This window comes from Bufo bufo, chromosome 6 (genome assembly GCF_905171765.1).
Source record: "Bufo bufo chromosome 6, aBufBuf1.1, whole genome shotgun sequence".
In the NCBI taxonomy this organism is placed as follows: Eukaryota; Metazoa; Chordata; class Amphibia; order Anura; family Bufonidae; genus Bufo; species Bufo bufo.
In genome coordinates this window covers 411986961-412004406 of record NC_053394.1, presented here as the reverse complement: position 1 = coordinate 412004406, position 17446 = coordinate 411986961, and the positions used below count along the sequence as shown (strand labels likewise).

Sequence of the window (17446 nt, the reverse complement as noted above, 5' to 3'; positions counted from 1 at the left end):
GCCTTGTCAGGTCAAGAGGTCAAAGAGGTCAAGTAAGGTCAGCTATTGGATGACATCACAAGGGCCCTGATGGAACACTCAACAATGGTGCCGTGACATCACAATCAACAATGGTTATCCTTTTTTTTTTTTTTTTTTTTTTTTTTTCCTTTCACTCACTACTATTCCTATCATGCTTTCTGCTTGGCGTGCTTTGGCACCGCACCAGGAATTTCGTGCGAAGAAAAGGCGTGTCCAAAAGTCGCGTGTGGGCGGAGCTATGCAGATAGCAAACACGAAAAGAAGCATGCTGGTGTGACTTCTGTGCGTAGGACGCGCGTGAACGTTTTCCCCGGTTTGTGAGAGAAAGAAGCCTCCCGGACTGTGTATTGGGCTGGGGACAGTAGTCTATTGCCTTCATTAGTGCTCTGCATTGGGGACCATCGGCCTGTACTGCGAACCCTTTTCAGGTTATCGCTTCTCGGCCTTTTGGCTAAGATCAAGTGTAGTATCTGTTCTTATCAGTTTAATATCTGATACGTCCCCTATCTGGGGACCATATATTAAATGGATTTTTCGAACAGGGAGATGGAAAAAGAGCTTGCTCTGTCCACTCCACGCATTGACCTGGTATTGCAGTACCTCCAGGACCGGTGCACCCCTTCTAATCCAGTATGAAAAAACAGAATGAAATTGAAATGGATTGCAAGCATCATCCTTCCAGCCAAGCAAGTGGAAAGTTGTGTGTGTCGTGCCTCCTTCAGCTTCTCCTCTGTCTGCCCAGTCAGTGCAGTGTTGCTTTTTGCATATAATACCTGCATCTAGTCTGTCAATCTCCTAATTGCATCAGCTGTCGGTTGTTTCCAGCACCAAGCAACCCATTCAGCCCAGTGTCGTCACACACACCCTGGATCCAATTAAGACTGATGATTGGTTAATTGGCTTATCACCTGAATGAATTGTTTGGACCTCCCCTCCTCCACGTTTGATTTGGGCCTGTTGTGCACACCTCGGAGGGTTGCTGAGTCGTCTCTGGCAGGCAATTGACCCTTTTTTGTATCAAGTTGGCTGGATGTAACCATTTAGCTTTTGCAGTGCTTCAATAAATGAGTAAAGTTTGCCTGTGTCTCCCTCTTGTGGATCTTTTGAACTGGATTACTTAGTGGCTAAAAAGTAGCCCAGCACTTCCTATGCAGCTGGACCTACCTTGTCTGTTCAATGGACGGAACACTGCGCGTGTCACAAGAGCCTTGTCAGGTCAAGAGGTCAAAGAGGTCAAGTAAGGTCAGCTATTGGATGACATCACAAGGGCCCTGATGGAACACTCAACAATGGTGCCGTGACATCACAATCAACAATGGTTATCCTTTTTTTTTTTTTTTTTTTTTTTTTTTTTCCTTTCACTCACTACTATTCCTATCATGCTTTCTGCTTGGCGTGCTTTGGCACCGCACCAGGAATTTCGTGCGAAGAAAAGGCGTGTCCAAAAGTCGCGTGTGGGCGGAGCTATGCAGATAGCAAACACGAAAAGAAGCATGCTGGTGTGACTTCTGTGCGTAGGACGCGCGTGAACGTTTTCCCCGGTTTGTGAGAGAAAGAAGCCTCCCGGACTGTGTATTGGGCTGGGGACAGTAGTCTATTGCCTTCATTAGTGCTCTGCATTGGGGACCATCGGCCTGTACTGCGAACCCTTTTCAGGTTATCGCTTCTCGGCCTTTTGGCTAAGATCAAGTGTAGTATCTGTTCTTATCAGTTTAATATCTGATACGTCCCCTATCTGGGGACCATATATTAAATGGATTTTTCGAACAGGGAGATGGAAAAAGAGCTTGCTCTGTCCACTCCACGCATTGACCTGGTATTGCAGTACCTCCAGGACCGGTGCACCCCTTCTAATCCAGTATGAAAAAACAGAATGAAATTGAAATGGATTGCAAGCATCATCCTTCCAGCCAAGCAAGTGGAAAGTTGTGTGTGTCGTGCCTCCTTCAGCTTCTCCTCTGTCTGCCCAGTCAGTGCAGTGTTGCTTTTTGCATATAATACCTGCATCTAGTCTGTCAATCTCCTAATTGCATCAGCTGTCGGTTGTTTCCAGCACCAAGCAACCCATTCAGCCCAGTGTCGTCACACACACCCTGGATCCAATTAAGACTGATGATTGGTTAATTGGCTTATCACCTGAATGAATTGTTTGGACCTCCCCTCCTCCACGTTTGATTTGGGCCTGTTGTGCACACCTCGGAGGGTTGCTGAGTCGTCTCTGGCAGGCAATTGACCCTTTTTTGTATCAAGTTGGCTGGATGTAACCATTTAGCTTTTGCAGTGCTTCAATAAATGAGTAAAGTTTGCCTGTGTCTCCCTCTTGTGGATCTTTTGAACTGGATTACTTAGTGGCTAAAAAGTAGCCCAGCACTTCCTATGCAGCTGGACCTACCTTGTCTGTTCAATGGACGGAACACTGCGCGTGTCACAAGAGCCTTGTCAGGTCAAGAGGTCAAAGAGGTCAAGTAAGGTCAGCTATTGGATGACATCACAAGGGCCCTGATGGAACACTCAACAATGGTGCCGTGACATCACAATCAACAATGGTTATCCTTTTTTTTTTTTTTTTTTTTTTTTTTCCTTTCACTCACTACTATTCCTATCATGCTTTCTGCTTGGCGTGCTTTGGCACCGCACCAGGAATTTCGTGCGAAGAAAAGGCGTGTCCAAAAGTCGCGTGTGGGCGGAGCTATGCAGATAGCAAACACGAAAAGAAGCATGCTGGTGTGACTTCTGTGCGTAGGACGCGCGTGAACGTTTTCCCCGGTTTGTGAGAGAAAGAAGCCTCCCGGACTGTGTATTGGGCTGGGGACAGTAGTCTATTGCCTTCATTAGTGCTCTGCATTGGGGACCATCGGCCTGTACTGCGAACCCTTTTCAGGTTATCGCTTCTCGGCCTTTTGGCTAAGATCAAGTGTAGTATCTGTTCTTATCAGTTTAATATCTGATACGTCCCCTATCTGGGGACCATATATTAAATGGATTTTTCGAACAGGGAGATGGAAAAAGAGCTTGCTCTGTCCACTCCACGCATTGACCTGGTATTGCAGTACCTCCAGGACCGGTGCACCCCTTCTAATCCAGTATGAAAAAACAGAATGAAATTGAAATGGATTGCAAGCATCATCCTTCCAGCCAAGCAAGTGGAAAGTTGTGTGTGTCGTGCCTCCTTCAGCTTCTCCTCTGTCTGCCCAGTCAGTGCAGTGTTGCTTTTTGCATATAATACCTGCATCTAGTCTGTCAATCTCCTAATTGCATCAGCTGTCGGTTGTTTCCAGCACCAAGCAACCCATTCAGCCCCAGTGTCGTCACACACACCCTGGATCCAATTAGGACTGATGATTGGTTAATTGGCTTATCACCTGAATGAATTGTTTGGACCTCCCCTCCTCCACGTTTGATTTGGGCCTGTTGTGCACACCTCGGAGGGTTGCTGAGTCGTCTCTGGCAGGCAATTGACCCTTTTTTGTATCAAGTTGGCTGGATGTAACCATTTAGCTTTTGCAGTGCTTCAATAAATGAGTAAAGTTTGCCTGTGTCTCCCTCTTGTGGATCTTTTGAACTGGATTACTTAGTGGCTAAAAAGTAGCCCAGCACTTCCTATGCAGCTGGACCTACCTTGTCTGTTCAATGGACGGAACACTGCGCGTGTCACAAGAGCCTTGTCAGGTCAAGAGGTCAAAGAGGTCAAGTAAGGTCAGCTATTGGATGACATCACAAGGGCCCTGATGGAACACTCAACAATGGTGCCGTGACATCACAATCAACAATGGTTATCCTTTTTTTTTTTTTTTTTTTTTTTTTTTCCTTTCACTCACTACTATTCCTATCATGCTTTCTGCTTGGCGTGCTTTGGCACCGCACCAGGAATTTCGTGCGAAGAAAAGGCGTGTCCAAAAGTCGCGTGTGGGCGGAGCTATGCAGATAGCAAACACGAAAAGAAGCATGCTGGTGTGACTTCTGTGCGTAGGACGCGCGTGAACGTTTTCCCCGGTTTGTGAGAGAAAGAAGCCTCCCGGACTGTGTATTGGGCTGGGGACAGTAGTCTATTGCCTTCATTAGTGCTCTGCATTGGGGACCATCGGCCTGTACTGCGAACCCTTTTCAGGTTATCGCTTCTCGGCCTTTTGGCTAAGATCAAGTGTAGTATCTGTTCTTATCAGTTTAATATCTGATACGTCCCCTATCTGGGGACCATATATTAAATGGATTTTTCGAACAGGGAGATGGAAAAAGAGCTTGCTCTGTCCACTCCACGCATTGACCTGGTATTGCAGTACCTCCAGGACCGGTGCACCCCTTCTAATCCAGTATGAAAAAACAGAATGAAATTGAAATGGATTGCAAGCATCATCCTTCCAGCCAAGCAAGTGGAAAGTTGTGTGTGTCGTGCCTCCTTCAGCTTCTCCTCTGTCTGCCCAGTCAGTGCAGTGTTGCTTTTTGCATATAATACCTGCATCTAGTCTGTCAATCTCCTAATTGCATCAGCTGTCGGTTGTTTCCAGCACCAAGCAACCCATTCAGCCCAGTGTCGTCACACACACCCTGGATCCAATTAAGACTGATGATTGGTTAATTGGCTTATCACCTGAATGAATTGTTTGGACCTCCCCTCCTCCACGTTTGATTTGGGCCTGTTGTGCACACCTCGGAGGGTTGCTGAGTCGTCTCTGGCAGGCAATTGACCCTTTTTTGTATCAAGTTGGCTGGATGTAACCATTTAGCTTTTGCAGTGCTTCAATAAATGAGTAAAGTTTGCCTGTGTCTCCCTCTTGTGGATCTTTTGAACTGGATTACTTAGTGGCTAAAAAGTAGCCCAGCACTTCCTATGCAGCTGGACCTACCTTGTCTGTTCAATGGACGGAACACTGCGCGTGTCACAAGAGCCTTGTCAGGTCAAGAGGTCAAAGAGGTCAAGTAAGGTCAGCTATTGGATGACATCACAAGGGCCCTGATGGAACACTCAACAATGGTGCCGTGACATCACAATCAACAATGGTTATCCTTTTTTTTTTTTTTTTTTTTTTTTCCTTTCACTCACTACTATTCCTATCATGCTTTCTGCTTGGCGTGCTTTGGCACCGCACCAGGAATTTCGTGCGAAGAAAAGGCGTGTCCAAAAGTCGCGTGTGGGCGGAGCTATGCAGATAGCAAACACGAAAAGAAGCATGCTGGTGTGACTTCTGTGCGTAGGACGCGCGTGAACGTTTTCCCCGGTTTGTGAGAGAAAGAAGCCTCCCGGACTGTGTATTGGGCTGGGGACAGTAGTCTATTGCCTTCATTAGTGCTCTGCATTGGGGACCATCGGCCTGTACTGCGAACCCTTTTCAGGTTATCGCTTCTCGGCCTTTTGGCTAAGATCAAGTGTAGTATCTGTTCTTATCAGTTTAATATCTGATACGTCCCCTATCTGGGGACCATATATTAAATGGATTTTTCGAACAGGGAGATGGAAAAAGAGCTTGCTCTGTCCACTCCACGCATTGACCTGGTATTGCAGTACCTCCAGGACCGGTGCACCCCTTCTAATCCAGTATGAAAAAACAGAATGAAATTGAAATGGATTGCAAGCATCATCCTTCCAGCCAAGCAAGTGGAAAGTTGTGTGTGTCGTGCCTCCTTCAGCTTCTCCTCTGTCTGCCCAGTCAGTGCAGTGTTGCTTTTTGCATATAATACCTGCATCTAGTCTGTCAATCTCCTAATTGCATCAGCTGTCGGTTGTTTCCAGCACCAAGCAACCCATTCAGCCCAGTGTCGTCACACACACCCTGGATCCAATTAAGACTGATGATTGGTTAATTGGCTTATCACCTGAATGAATTGTTTGGACCTCCCCTCCTCCACGTTTGATTTGGGCCTGTTGTGCACACCTCGGAGGGTTGCTGAGTCGTCTCTGGCAGGCAATTGACCCTTTTTTGTATCAAGTTGGCTGGATGTAACCATTTAGCTTTTGCAGTGCTTCAATAAATGAGTAAAGTTTGCCTGTGTCTCCCTCTTGTGGATCTTTTGAACTGGATTACTTAGTGGCTAAAAAGTAGCCCAGCACTTCCTATGCAGCTGGACCTACCTTGTCTGTTCAATGGACGGAACACTGCGCGTGTCACAAGAGCCTTGTCAGGTCAAGAGGTCAAAGAGGTCAAGTAAGGTCAGCTATTGGATGACATCACAAGGGCCCTGATGGAACACTCAACAATGGTGCCGTGACATCACAATCAACAATGGTTATCCTTTTTTTTTTTTTTTTTTTTTTTTTTCCTTTCACTCACTACTATTCCTATCATGCTTTCTGCTTGGCGTGCTTTGGCACCGCACCAGGAATTTCGTGCGAAGAAAAGGCGTGTCCAAAAGTCGCGTGTGGGCGGAGCTATGCAGATAGCAAACACGAAAAGAAGCATGCTGGTGTGACTTCTGTGCGTAGGACGCGCGTGAACGTTTTCCCCGGTTTGTGAGAGAAAGAAGCCTCCCGGACTGTGTATTGGGCTGGGGACAGTAGTCTATTGCCTTCATTAGTGCTCTGCATTGGGGACCATCGGCCTGTACTGCGAACCCTTTTCAGGTTATCGCTTCTCGGCCTTTTGGCTAAGATCAAGTGTAGTATCTGTTCTTATCAGTTTAATATCTGATACGTCCCCTATCTGGGGACCATATATTAAATGGATTTTTCGAACAGGGAGATGGAAAAAGAGCTTGCTCTGTCCACTCCACGCATTGACCTGGTATTGCAGTACCTCCAGGACCGGTGCACCCCTTCTAATCCAGTATGAAAAAACAGAATGAAATTGAAATGGATTGCAAGCATCATCCTTCCAGCCAAGCAAGTGGAAAGTTGTGTGTGTCGTGCCTCCTTCAGCTTCTCCTCTGTCTGCCCAGTCAGTGCAGTGTTGCTTTTTGCATATAATACCTGCATCTAGTCTGTCAATCTCCTAATTGCATCAGCTGTCGGTTGTTTCCAGCACCAAGCAACCCATTCAGCCCCAGTGTCGTCACACACACCCTGGATCCAATTAAGACTGATGATTGGTTAATTGGCTTATCACCTGAATGAATTGTTTGGACCTCCCCTCCTCCACGTTTGATTTGGGCCTGTTGTGCACACCTCGGAGGGTTGCTGAGTCGTCTCTGGCAGGCAATTGACCCTTTTTTGTATCAAGTTGGCTGGATGTAACCATTTAGCTTTTGCAGTGCTTCAATAAATGAGTAAAGTTTGCCTGTGTCTCCCTCTTGTGGATCTTTTGAACTGGATTACTTAGTGGCTAAAAAGTAGCCCAGCACTTCCTATGCAGCTGGACCTACCTTGTCTGTTCAATGGACGGAACACTGCGCGTGTCACAAGAGCCTTGTCAGGTCAAGAGGTCAAAGAGGTCAAGTAAGGTCAGCTATTGGATGACATCACAAGGGCCCTGATGGAACACTCAACAATGGTGCCGTGACATCACAATCAACAATGGTTATCCTTTTTTTTTTTTTTTTTTTTTTTCCTTTCACTCACTACTATTCCTATCATGCTTTCTGCTTGGCGTGCTTTGGCACCGCACCAGGAATTTCGTGCGAAGAAAAGGCGTGTCCAAAAGTCGCGTGTGGGCGGAGCTATGCAGATAGCAAACACGAAAAGAAGCATGCTGGTGTGACTTCTGTGCGTAGGACGCGCGTGAACGTTTTCCCCGGTTTGTGAGAGAAAGAAGCCTCCCGGACTGTGTATTGGGCTGGGGACAGTAGTCTATTGCCTTCATTAGTGCTCTGCATTGGGGACCATCGGCCTGTACTGCGAACCCTTTTCAGGTTATCGCTTCTCGGCCTTTTGGCTAAGATCAAGTGTAGTATCTGTTCTTATCAGTTTAATATCTGATACGTCCCCTATCTGGGGACCATATATTAAATGGATTTTTCGAACAGGGAGATGGAAAAAGAGCTTGCTCTGTCCACTCCACGCATTGACCTGGTATTGCAGTACCTCCAGGACCGGTGCACCCCTTCTAATCCAGTATGAAAAAACAGAATGAAATTGAAATGGATTGCAAGCATCATCCTTCCAGCCAAGCAAGTGGAAAGTTGTGTGTGTCGTGCCTCCTTCAGCTTCTCCTCTGTCTGCCCAGTCAGTGCAGTGTTGCTTTTTGCATATAATACCTGCATCTAGTCTGTCAATCTCCTAATTGCATCAGCTGTCGGTTGTTTCCAGCACCAAGCAACCCATTCAGCCCCAGTGTCGTCACACACACCCTGGATCCAATTAAGACTGATGATTGGTTAATTGGCTTATCACCTGAATGAATTGTTTGGACCTCCCCTCCTCCACGTTTGATTTGGGCCTGTTGTGCACACCTCGGAGGGTTGCTGAGTCGTCTCTGGCAGGCAATTGACCCTTTTTTGTATCAAGTTGGCTGGATGTAACCATTTAGCTTTTGCAGTGCTTCAATAAATGAGTAAAGTTTGCCTGTGTCTCCCTCTTGTGGATCTTTTGAACTGGATTACTTAGTGGCTAAAAAGTAGCCCAGCACTTCCTATGCAGCTGGACCTACCTTGTCTGTTCAATGGACGGAACACTGCGCGTGTCACAAGAGCCTTGTCAGGTCAAGAGGTCAAAGAGGTCAAGTAAGGTCAGCTATTGGATGACATCACAAGGGCCCTGATGGAACACTCAACAATGGTGCCGTGACATCACAATCAACAATGGTTATCCTTTTTTTTTTTTTTTTTTTTTTTCCTTTCACTCACTACTATTCCTATCATGCTTTCTGCTTGGCGTGCTTTGGCACCGCACCAGGAATTTCGTGCGAAGAAAAGGCGTGTCCAAAAGTCGCGTGTGGGCGGAGCTATGCAGATAGCAAACACGAAAAGAAGCATGCTGGTGTGACTTCTGTGCGTAGGACGCGCGTGAACGTTTTCCCCGGTTTGTGAGAGAAAGAAGCCTCCCGGACTGTGTATTGGGCTGGGGACAGTAGTCTATTGCCTTCATTAGTGCTCTGCATTGGGGACCATCGGCCTGTACTGCGAACCCTTTTCAGGTTATCGCTTCTCGGCCTTTTGGCTAAGATCAAGTGTAGTATCTGTTCTTATCAGTTTAATATCTGATACGTCCCCTATCTGGGGACCATATATTAAATGGATTTTTCGAACAGGGAGATGGAAAAAGAGCTTGCTCTGTCCACTCCACGCATTGACCTGGTATTGCAGTACCTCCAGGACCGGTGCACCCCTTCTAATCCAGTATGAAAAAACAGAATGAAATTGAAATGGATTGCAAGCATCATCCTTCCAGCCAAGCAAGTGGAAAGTTGTGTGTGTCGTGCCTCCTTCAGCTTCTCCTCTGTCTGCCCAGTCAGTGCAGTGTTGCTTTTTGCATATAATACCTGCATCTAGTCTGTCAATCTCCTAATTGCATCAGCTGTCGGTTGTTTCCAGCACCAAGCAACCCATTCAGCCCCAGTGTCGTCACACACACCCTGGATCCAATTAAGACTGATGATTGGTTAATTGGCTTATCACCTGAATGAATTGTTTGGACCTCCCCTCCTCCACGTTTGATTTGGGCCTGTTGTGCACACCTCGGAGGGTTGCTGAGTCGTCTCTGGCAGGCAATTGACCCTTTTTTGTATCAAGTTGGCTGGATGTAACCATTTAGCTTTTGCAGTGCTTCAATAAATGAGTAAAGTTTGCCTGTGTCTCCCTCTTGTGGATCTTTTGAACTGGATTACTTAGTGGCTAAAAAGTAGCCCAGCACTTCCTATGCAGCTGGACCTACCTTGTCTGTTCAATGGACGGAACACTGCGCGTGTCACAAGAGCCTTGTCAGGTCAAGAGGTCAAAGAGGTCAAGTAAGGTCAGCTATTGGATGACATCACAAGGGCCCTGATGGAACACTCAACAATGGTGCCGTGACATCACAATCAACAATGGTTATCCTTTTTTTTTTTTTTTTTTTTTTTCCTTTCACTCACTACTATTCCTATCATGCTTTCTGCTTGGCGTGCTTTGGCACCGCACCAGGAATTTCGTGCGAAGAAAAGGCGTGTCCAAAAGTCGCGTGTGGGCGGAGCTATGCAGATAGCAAACACGAAAAGAAGCATGCTGGTGTGACTTCTGTGCGTAGGACGCGCGTGAACGTTTTCCCCGGTTTGTGAGAGAAAGAAGCCTCCCGGACTGTGTATTGGGCTGGGGACAGTAGTCTATTGCCTTCATTAGTGCTCTGCATTGGGGACCATCGGCCTGTACTGCGAACCCTTTTCAGGTTATCGCTTCTCGGCCTTTTGGCTAAGATCAAGTGTAGTATCTGTTCTTATCAGTTTAATATCTGATACGTCCCCTATCTGGGGACCATATATTAAATGGATTTTTCGAACAGGGAGATGGAAAAAGAGCTTGCTCTGTCCACTCCACGCATTGACCTGGTATTGCAGTACCTCCAGGACCGGTGCACCCCTTCTAATCCAGTATGAAAAAACAGAATGAAATTGAAATGGATTGCAAGCATCATCCTTCCAGCCAAGCAAGTGGAAAGTTGTGTGTGTCGTGCCTCCTTCAGCTTCTCCTCTGTCTGCCCAGTCAGTGCAGTGTTGCTTTTTGCATATAATACCTGCATCTAGTCTGTCAATCTCCTAATTGCATCAGCTGTCGGTTGTTTCCAGCACCAAGCAACCCATTCAGCCCCAGTGTCGTCACACACACCCTGGATCCAATTAAGACTGATGATTGGTTAATTGGCTTATCACCTGAATGAATTGTTTGGACCTCCCCTCCTCCACGTTTGATTTGGGCCTGTTGTGCACACCTCGGAGGGTTGCTGAGTCGTCTCTGGCAGGCAATTGACCCTTTTTTGTATCAAGTTGGCTGGATGTAACCATTTAGCTTTTGCAGTGCTTCAATAAATGAGTAAAGTTTGCCTGTGTCTCCCTCTTGTGGATCTTTTGAACTGGATTACTTAGTGGCTAAAAAGTAGCCCAGCACTTCCTATGCAGCTGGACCTACCTTGTCTGTTCAATGGACGGAACACTGCGCGTGTCACAAGAGCCTTGTCAGGTCAAGAGGTCAAAGAGGTCAAGTAAGGTCAGCTATTGGATGACATCACAAGGGCCCTGATGGAACACTCAACAATGGTGCCGTGACATCACAATCAACAATGGTTATCCTTTTTTTTTTTTTTTTTTTTTTCCTTTCACTCACTACTATTCCTATCATGCTTTCTGCTTGGCGTGCTTTGGCACCGCACCAGGAATTTCGTGCGAAGAAAAGGCGTGTCCAAAAGTCGCGTGTGGGCGGAGCTATGCAGATAGCAAACACGAAAAGAAGCATGCTGGTGTGACTTCTGTGCGTAGGACGCGCGTGAACGTTTTCCCCGGTTTGTGAGAGAAAGAAGCCTCCCGGACTGTGTATTGGGCTGGGGACAGTAGTCTATTGCCTTCATTAGTGCTCTGCATTGGGGACCATCGGCCTGTACTGCGAACCCTTTTCAGGTTATCGCTTCTCGGCCTTTTGGCTAAGATCAAGTGTAGTATCTGTTCTTATCAGTTTAATATCTGATACGTCCCCTATCTGGGGACCATATATTAAATGGATTTTTCGAACAGGGAGATGGAAAAAGAGCTTGCTCTGTCCACTCCACGCATTGACCTGGTATTGCAGTACCTCCAGGACCGGTGCACCCCTTCTAATCCAGTATGAAAAAACAGAATGAAATTGAAATGGATTGCAAGCATCATCCTTCCAGCCAAGCAAGTGGAAAGTTGTGTGTGTCGTGCCTCCTTCAGCTTCTCCTCTGTCTGCCCAGTCAGTGCAGTGTTGCTTTTTGCATATAATACCTGCATCTAGTCTGTCAATCTCCTAATTGCATCAGCTGTCGGTTGTTTCCAGCACCAAGCAACCCATTCAGCCCCAGTGTCGTCACACACACCCTGGATCCAATTAAGACTGATGATTGGTTAATTGGCTTATCACCTGAATGAATTGTTTGGACCTCCCCTCCTCCACGTTTGATTTGGGCCTGTTGTGCACACCTCGGAGGGTTGCTGAGTCGTCTCTGGCAGGCAATTGACCCTTTTTTGTATCAAGTTGGCTGGATGTAACCATTTAGCTTTTGCAGTGCTTCAATAAATGAGTAAAGTTTGCCTGTGTCTCCCTCTTGTGGATCTTTTGAACTGGATTACTTAGTGGCTAAAAAGTAGCCCAGCACTTCCTATGCAGCTGGACCTACCTTGTCTGTTCAATGGACGGAACACTGCGCGTGTCACAAGAGCCTTGTCAGGTCAAGAGGTCAAAGAGGTCAAGTAAGGTCAGCTATTGGATGACATCACAAGGGCCCTGATGGAACACTCAACAATGGTGCCGTGACATCACAATCAACAATGGTTATCCTTTTTTTTTTTTTTTTTTTTTTCCTTTCACTCACTACTATTCCTATCATGCTTTCTGCTTGGCGTGCTTTGGCACCGCACCAGGAATTTCGTGCGAAGAAAAGGCGTGTCCAAAAGTCGCGTGTGGGCGGAGCTATGCAGATAGCAAACACGAAAAGAAGCATGCTGGTGTGACTTCTGTGCGTAGGACGCGCGTGAACGTTTTCCCCGGTTTGTGAGAGAAAGAAGCCTCCCGGACTGTGTATTGGGCTGGGGACAGTAGTCTATTGCCTTCATTAGTGCTCTGCATTGGGGACCATCGGCCTGTACTGCGAACCCTTTTCAGGTTATCGCTTCTCGGCCTTTTGGCTAAGATCAAGTGTAGTATCTGTTCTTATCAGTTTAATATCTGATACGTCCCCTATCTGGGGACCATATATTAAATGGATTTTTCGAACAGGGAGATGGAAAAAGAGCTTGCTCTGTCCACTCCACGCATTGACCTGGTATTGCAGTACCTCCAGGACCGGTGCACCCCTTCTAATCCAGTATGAAAAAACAGAATGAAATTGAAATGGATTGCAAGCATCATCCTTCCAGCCAAGCAAGTGGAAAGTTGTGTGTGTCGTGCCTCCTTCAGCTTCTCCTCTGTCTGCCCAGTCAGTGCAGTGTTGCTTTTTGCATATAATACCTGCATCTAGTCTGTCAATCTCCTAATTGCATCAGCTGTCGGTTGTTTCCAGCACCAAGCAACCCATTCAGCCCCAGTGTCGTCACACACACCCTGGATCCAATTAAGACTGATGATTGGTTAATTGGCTTATCACCTGAATGAATTGTTTGGACCTCCCCTCCTCCACGTTTGATTTGGGCCTGTTGTGCACACCTCGGAGGGTTGCTGAGTCGTCTCTGGCAGGCAATTGACCCTTTTTTGTATCAAGTTGGCTGGATGTAACCATTTAGCTTTTGCAGTGCTTCAATAAATGAGTAAAGTTTGCCTGTGTCTCCCTCTTGTGGATCTTTTGAACTGGATTACTTAGTGGCTAAAAAGTAGCCCAGCACTTCCTATGCAGCTGGACCTACCTTGTCTGTTCAATGGACGGAACACTGCGCGTGTCACAAGAGCCTTGTCAGGTCAAGAGGTCAAAGAGGTCAAGTAAGGTCAGCTATTGGATGACATCACAAGGGCCCTGATGGAACACTCAACAATGGTGCCGTGACATCACAATCAACAATGGTTATCCTTTTTTTTTTTTTTTTTTTTCCTTTCACTCACTACTATTCCTATCATGCTTTCTGCTTGGCGTGCTTTGGCACCGCACCAGGAATTTCGTGCGAAGAAAAGGCGTGTCCAAAAGTCGCGTGTGGGCGGAGCTATGCAGATAGCAAACACGAAAAGAAGCATGCTGGTGTGACTTCTGTGCGTAGGACGCGCGTGAACGTTTTCCCCGGTTTGTGAGAGAAAGAAGCCTCCCGGACTGTGTATTGGGCTGGGGACAGTAGTCTATTGCCTTCATTAGTGCTCTGCATTGGGGACCATCGGCCTGTACTGCGAACCCTTTTCAGGTTATCGCTTCTCGGCCTTTTGGCTAAGATCAAGTGTAGTATCTGTTCTTATCAGTTTAATATCTGATACGTCCCCTATCTGGGGACCATATATTAAATGGATTTTTCGAACAGGGAGATGGAAAAAGAGCTTGCTCTGTCCACTCCACGCATTGACCTGGTATTGCAGTACCTCCAGGACCGGTGCACCCCTTCTAATCCAGTATGAAAAAACAGAATGAAATTGAAATGGATTGCAAGCATCATCCTTCCAGCCAAGCAAGTGGAAAGTTGTGTGTGTCGTGCCTCCTTCAGCTTCTCCTCTGTCTGCCCAGTCAGTGCAGTGTTGCTTTTTGCATATAATACCTGCATCTAGTCTGTCAATCTCCTAATTGCATCAGCTGTCGGTTGTTTCCAGCACCAAGCAACCCATTCAGCCCCAGTGTCGTCACACACACCCTGGATCCAATTAAGACTGATGATTGGTTAATTGGCTTATCACCTGAATGAATTGTTTGGACCTCCCCTCCTCCACGTTTGATTTGGGCCTGTTGTGCACACCTCGGAGGGTTGCTGAGTCGTCTCTGGCAGGCAATTGACCCTTTTTTGTATCAAGTTGGCTGGATGTAACCATTTAGCTTTTGCAGTGCTTCAATAAATGAGTAAAGTTTGCCTGTGTCTCCCTCTTGTGGATCTTTTGAACTGGATTACTTAGTGGCTAAAAAGTAGCCCAGCACTTCCTATGCAGCTGGACCTACCTTGTCTGTTCAATGGACGGAACACTGCGCGTGTCACAAGAGCCTTGTCAGGTCAAGAGGTCAAAGAGGTCAAGTAAGGTCAGCTATTGGATGACATCACAAGGGCCCTGATGGAACACTCAACAATGGTGCCGTGACATCACAATCAACAATGGTTATCCTTTTTTTTTTTTTTTTTTTTTTCCTTTCACTCACTACTATTCCTATCATGCTTTCTGCTTGGCGTGCTTTGGCACCGCACCAGGAATTTCGTGCGAAGAAAAGGCGTGTCCAAAAGTCGCGTGTGGGCGGAGCTATGCAGATAGCAAACACGAAAAGAAGCATGCTGGTGTGACTTCTGTGCGTAGGACGCGCGTGAACGTTTTCCCCGGTTTGTGAGAGAAAGAAGCCTCCCGGACTGTGTATTGGGCTGGGGACAGTAGTCTATTGCCTTCATTAGTGCTCTGCATTGGGGACCATCGGCCTGTACTGCGAACCCTTTTCAGGTTATCGCTTCTCGGCCTTTTGGCTAAGATCAAGTGTAGTATCTGTTCTTATCAGTTTAATATCTGATACGTCCCCTATCTGGGGACCATATATTAAATGGATTTTTCGAACAGGGAGATGGAAAAAGAGCTTGCTCTGTCCACTCCACGCATTGACCTGGTATTGCAGTACCTCCAGGACCGGTGCACCCCTTCTAATCCAGTATGAAAAAACAGAATGAAATTGAAATGGATTGCAAGCATCATCCTTCCAGCCAAGCAAGTGGAAAGTTGTGTGTGTCGTGCCTCCTTCAGCTTCTCCTCTGTCTGCCCAGTCAGTGCAGTGTTGCTTTTTGCATATAATACCTGCATCTAGTCTGTCAATCTCCTAATTGCATCAGCTGTCGGTTGTTTCCAGCACCAAGCAACCCATTCAGCCCCAGTGTCGTCACACACACCCTGGATCCAATTAAGACTGATGATTGGTTAATTGGCTTATCACCTGAATGAATTGTTTGGACCTCCCCTCCTCCACGTTTGATTTGGGCCTGTTGTGCACACCTCGGAGGGTTGCTGAGTCGTCTCTGGCAGGCAATTGACCCTTTTTTGTATCAAGTTGGCTGGATGTAACCATTTAGCTTTTGCAGTGCTTCAATAAATGAGTAAAGTTTGCCTGTGTCTCCCTCTTGTGGATCTTTTGAACTGGATTACTTAGTGGCTAAAAAGTAGCCCAGCACTTCCTATGCAGCTGGACCTACCTTGTCTGTTCAATGGACGGAACACTGCGCGTGTCACAAGAGCCTTGTCAGGTCAAGAGGTCAAAGAGGTCAAGTAAGGTCAGCTATTGGATGACATCACAAGGGCCCTGATGGAACACTCAACAATGGTGCCGTGACATCACAATCAACAATGGTTATCCTTTTTTTTTTTTTTTTTTTTTTCCTTTCACTCACTACTATTCCTATCATGCTTTCTGCTTGGCGTGCTTTGGCACCGCACCAGGAATTTCGTGCGAAGAAAAGGCGTGTCCAAAAGTCGCGTGTGGGCGGAGCTATGCAGATAGCAAACACGAAAAGAAGCATGCTGGTGTGACTTCTGTGCGTAGGACGCGCGTGAACGTTTTCCCCGGTTTGTGAGAGAAAGAAGCCTCCCGGACTGTGTATTGGGCTGGGGACAGTAGTCTATTGCCTTCATTAGTGCTCTGCATTGGGGACCATCGGCCTGTACTGCGAACCCTTTTCAGGTTATCGCTTCTCGGCCTTTTGGCTAAGATCAAGTGTAGTATCTGTTCTTATCAGTTTAATATCTGATACGTCCCCTATCTGGGGACCATATATTAAATGGATTTTTCGAACAGGGAGATGGAAAAAGAGCTTGCTCTGTCCACTCCACGCATTGACCTGGTATTGCAGTACCTCCAGGACCGGTGCACCCCTTCTAATCCAGTATGAAAAAACAGAATGAAATTGAAATGGATTGCAAGCATCATCCTTCCAGCCAAGCAAGTGGAAAGTTGTGTGTGTCGTGCCTCCTTCAGCTTCTCCTCTGTCTGCCCAGTCAGTGCAGTGTTGCTTTTTGCATATAATACCTGCATCTAGTCTGTCAATCTCCTAATTGCATCAGCTGTCGGTTGTTTCCAGCACCAAGCAACCCATTCAGCCCCAGTGTCGTCACACACACCCTGGATCCAATTAAGACTGATGATTGGTTAATTGGCTTATCACCTGAATGAATTGTTTGGACCTCCCCTCCTCCACGTTTGATTTGGGCCTGTTGTGCACACCTCGGAGGGTTGCTGAGTCGTCTCTGGCAGGCAATTGACCCTTTTTTGTATCAAGTTGGCTGGATGTAACCATTTAGCTTTTGCAGTGCTTCAATAAATGAGTAAAGTTTGCCTGTGTCTCCCTCTTGTGGATCTTTTGAACTGGATTACTTAGTGGCTAAAAAGTAGCCCAGCACTTCCTATGCAGCTGGACCTACCTTGTCTGTTCAATGGACGGAACACTGCGCGTGTCACAAGAGCCTTGTCAGGTCAAGAGGTCAAAGAGGTCAAGTAAGGTCAGCTATTGGATGACATCACAAGGGCCCTGATGGAACACTCAACAATGGTGCCGTGACATCACAATCAACAATGGTTATCCTTTTTTTTTTTTTTTTTTTTTTCCTTTCACTCACTCCCATTCCTTTCATGCTTTCTGCTTTGCGTGCTTTGGCACCCCACCAGGAATTTCGTGCGAAGAAAAGGCGTGTCCAAAAGTCGCGTGTGGGCGGAGCTATGCAGATAGCAAACACGAAAAGAAGCATGCTGGTGTGACTTCTGTGCGTAGGACGCGCG

General features: G+C 46.7%; 14 non-coding genes across 14 annotated transcripts; all 14 read left to right on the top strand.

The window, feature by feature from the left end:
- Nucleotides 1-452: 452 nt before the first annotated feature.
- Nucleotides 453-643, top strand: LOC121006224. The gene has a single exon (XR_005780088.1). It is a non-coding gene; the product is annotated as a U2 spliceosomal RNA (small nuclear RNA).
- Nucleotides 644-1680: 1037 nt separating this feature from the next.
- LOC121006223 lies at nt 1681-1871 on the top strand. Its single transcript, XR_005780087.1, has one exon. It is a non-coding gene; the product is annotated as a U2 spliceosomal RNA (small nuclear RNA).
- A 1034-nt stretch (nt 1872-2905) lies between these two features.
- On the top strand, nt 2906-3096 carry LOC121006221. The gene has a single exon (XR_005780086.1). It is a non-coding gene; the product is annotated as a U2 spliceosomal RNA (small nuclear RNA).
- Nucleotides 3097-4132: 1036 nt separating this feature from the next.
- On the top strand, nt 4133-4323 carry LOC121006220. The gene has a single exon (XR_005780085.1). It is a non-coding gene; the product is annotated as a U2 spliceosomal RNA (small nuclear RNA).
- A 1032-nt stretch (nt 4324-5355) lies between these two features.
- On the top strand, nt 5356-5546 carry LOC121006219. The gene has a single exon (XR_005780084.1). It is a non-coding gene; the product is annotated as a U2 spliceosomal RNA (small nuclear RNA).
- A 1034-nt stretch (nt 5547-6580) lies between these two features.
- Nucleotides 6581-6771, top strand: LOC121006218. The gene has a single exon (XR_005780083.1). It is a non-coding gene; the product is annotated as a U2 spliceosomal RNA (small nuclear RNA).
- Nucleotides 6772-7803: 1032 nt separating this feature from the next.
- Nucleotides 7804-7994, top strand: LOC121006217. Its single transcript, XR_005780082.1, has one exon. It is a non-coding gene; the product is annotated as a U2 spliceosomal RNA (small nuclear RNA).
- Nucleotides 7995-9026: 1032 nt separating this feature from the next.
- LOC121006216 lies at nt 9027-9217 on the top strand. The gene has a single exon (XR_005780081.1). It is a non-coding gene; the product is annotated as a U2 spliceosomal RNA (small nuclear RNA).
- A 1032-nt stretch (nt 9218-10249) lies between these two features.
- LOC121006215 lies at nt 10250-10440 on the top strand. Its single transcript, XR_005780079.1, has one exon. It is a non-coding gene; the product is annotated as a U2 spliceosomal RNA (small nuclear RNA).
- A 1031-nt stretch (nt 10441-11471) lies between these two features.
- LOC121006214 lies at nt 11472-11662 on the top strand. The gene has a single exon (XR_005780078.1). It is a non-coding gene; the product is annotated as a U2 spliceosomal RNA (small nuclear RNA).
- A 1031-nt stretch (nt 11663-12693) lies between these two features.
- Nucleotides 12694-12884, top strand: LOC121006213. The gene has a single exon (XR_005780077.1). It is a non-coding gene; the product is annotated as a U2 spliceosomal RNA (small nuclear RNA).
- A 1029-nt stretch (nt 12885-13913) lies between these two features.
- On the top strand, nt 13914-14104 carry LOC121006212. The gene has a single exon (XR_005780076.1). It is a non-coding gene; the product is annotated as a U2 spliceosomal RNA (small nuclear RNA).
- A 1031-nt stretch (nt 14105-15135) lies between these two features.
- Nucleotides 15136-15326, top strand: LOC121006210. Its single transcript, XR_005780075.1, has one exon. It is a non-coding gene; the product is annotated as a U2 spliceosomal RNA (small nuclear RNA).
- Nucleotides 15327-16357: 1031 nt separating this feature from the next.
- LOC121006209 lies at nt 16358-16548 on the top strand. Its single transcript, XR_005780074.1, has one exon. It is a non-coding gene; the product is annotated as a U2 spliceosomal RNA (small nuclear RNA).
- The last annotated feature ends 898 nt before the right edge of the window (nt 16549-17446 follow it).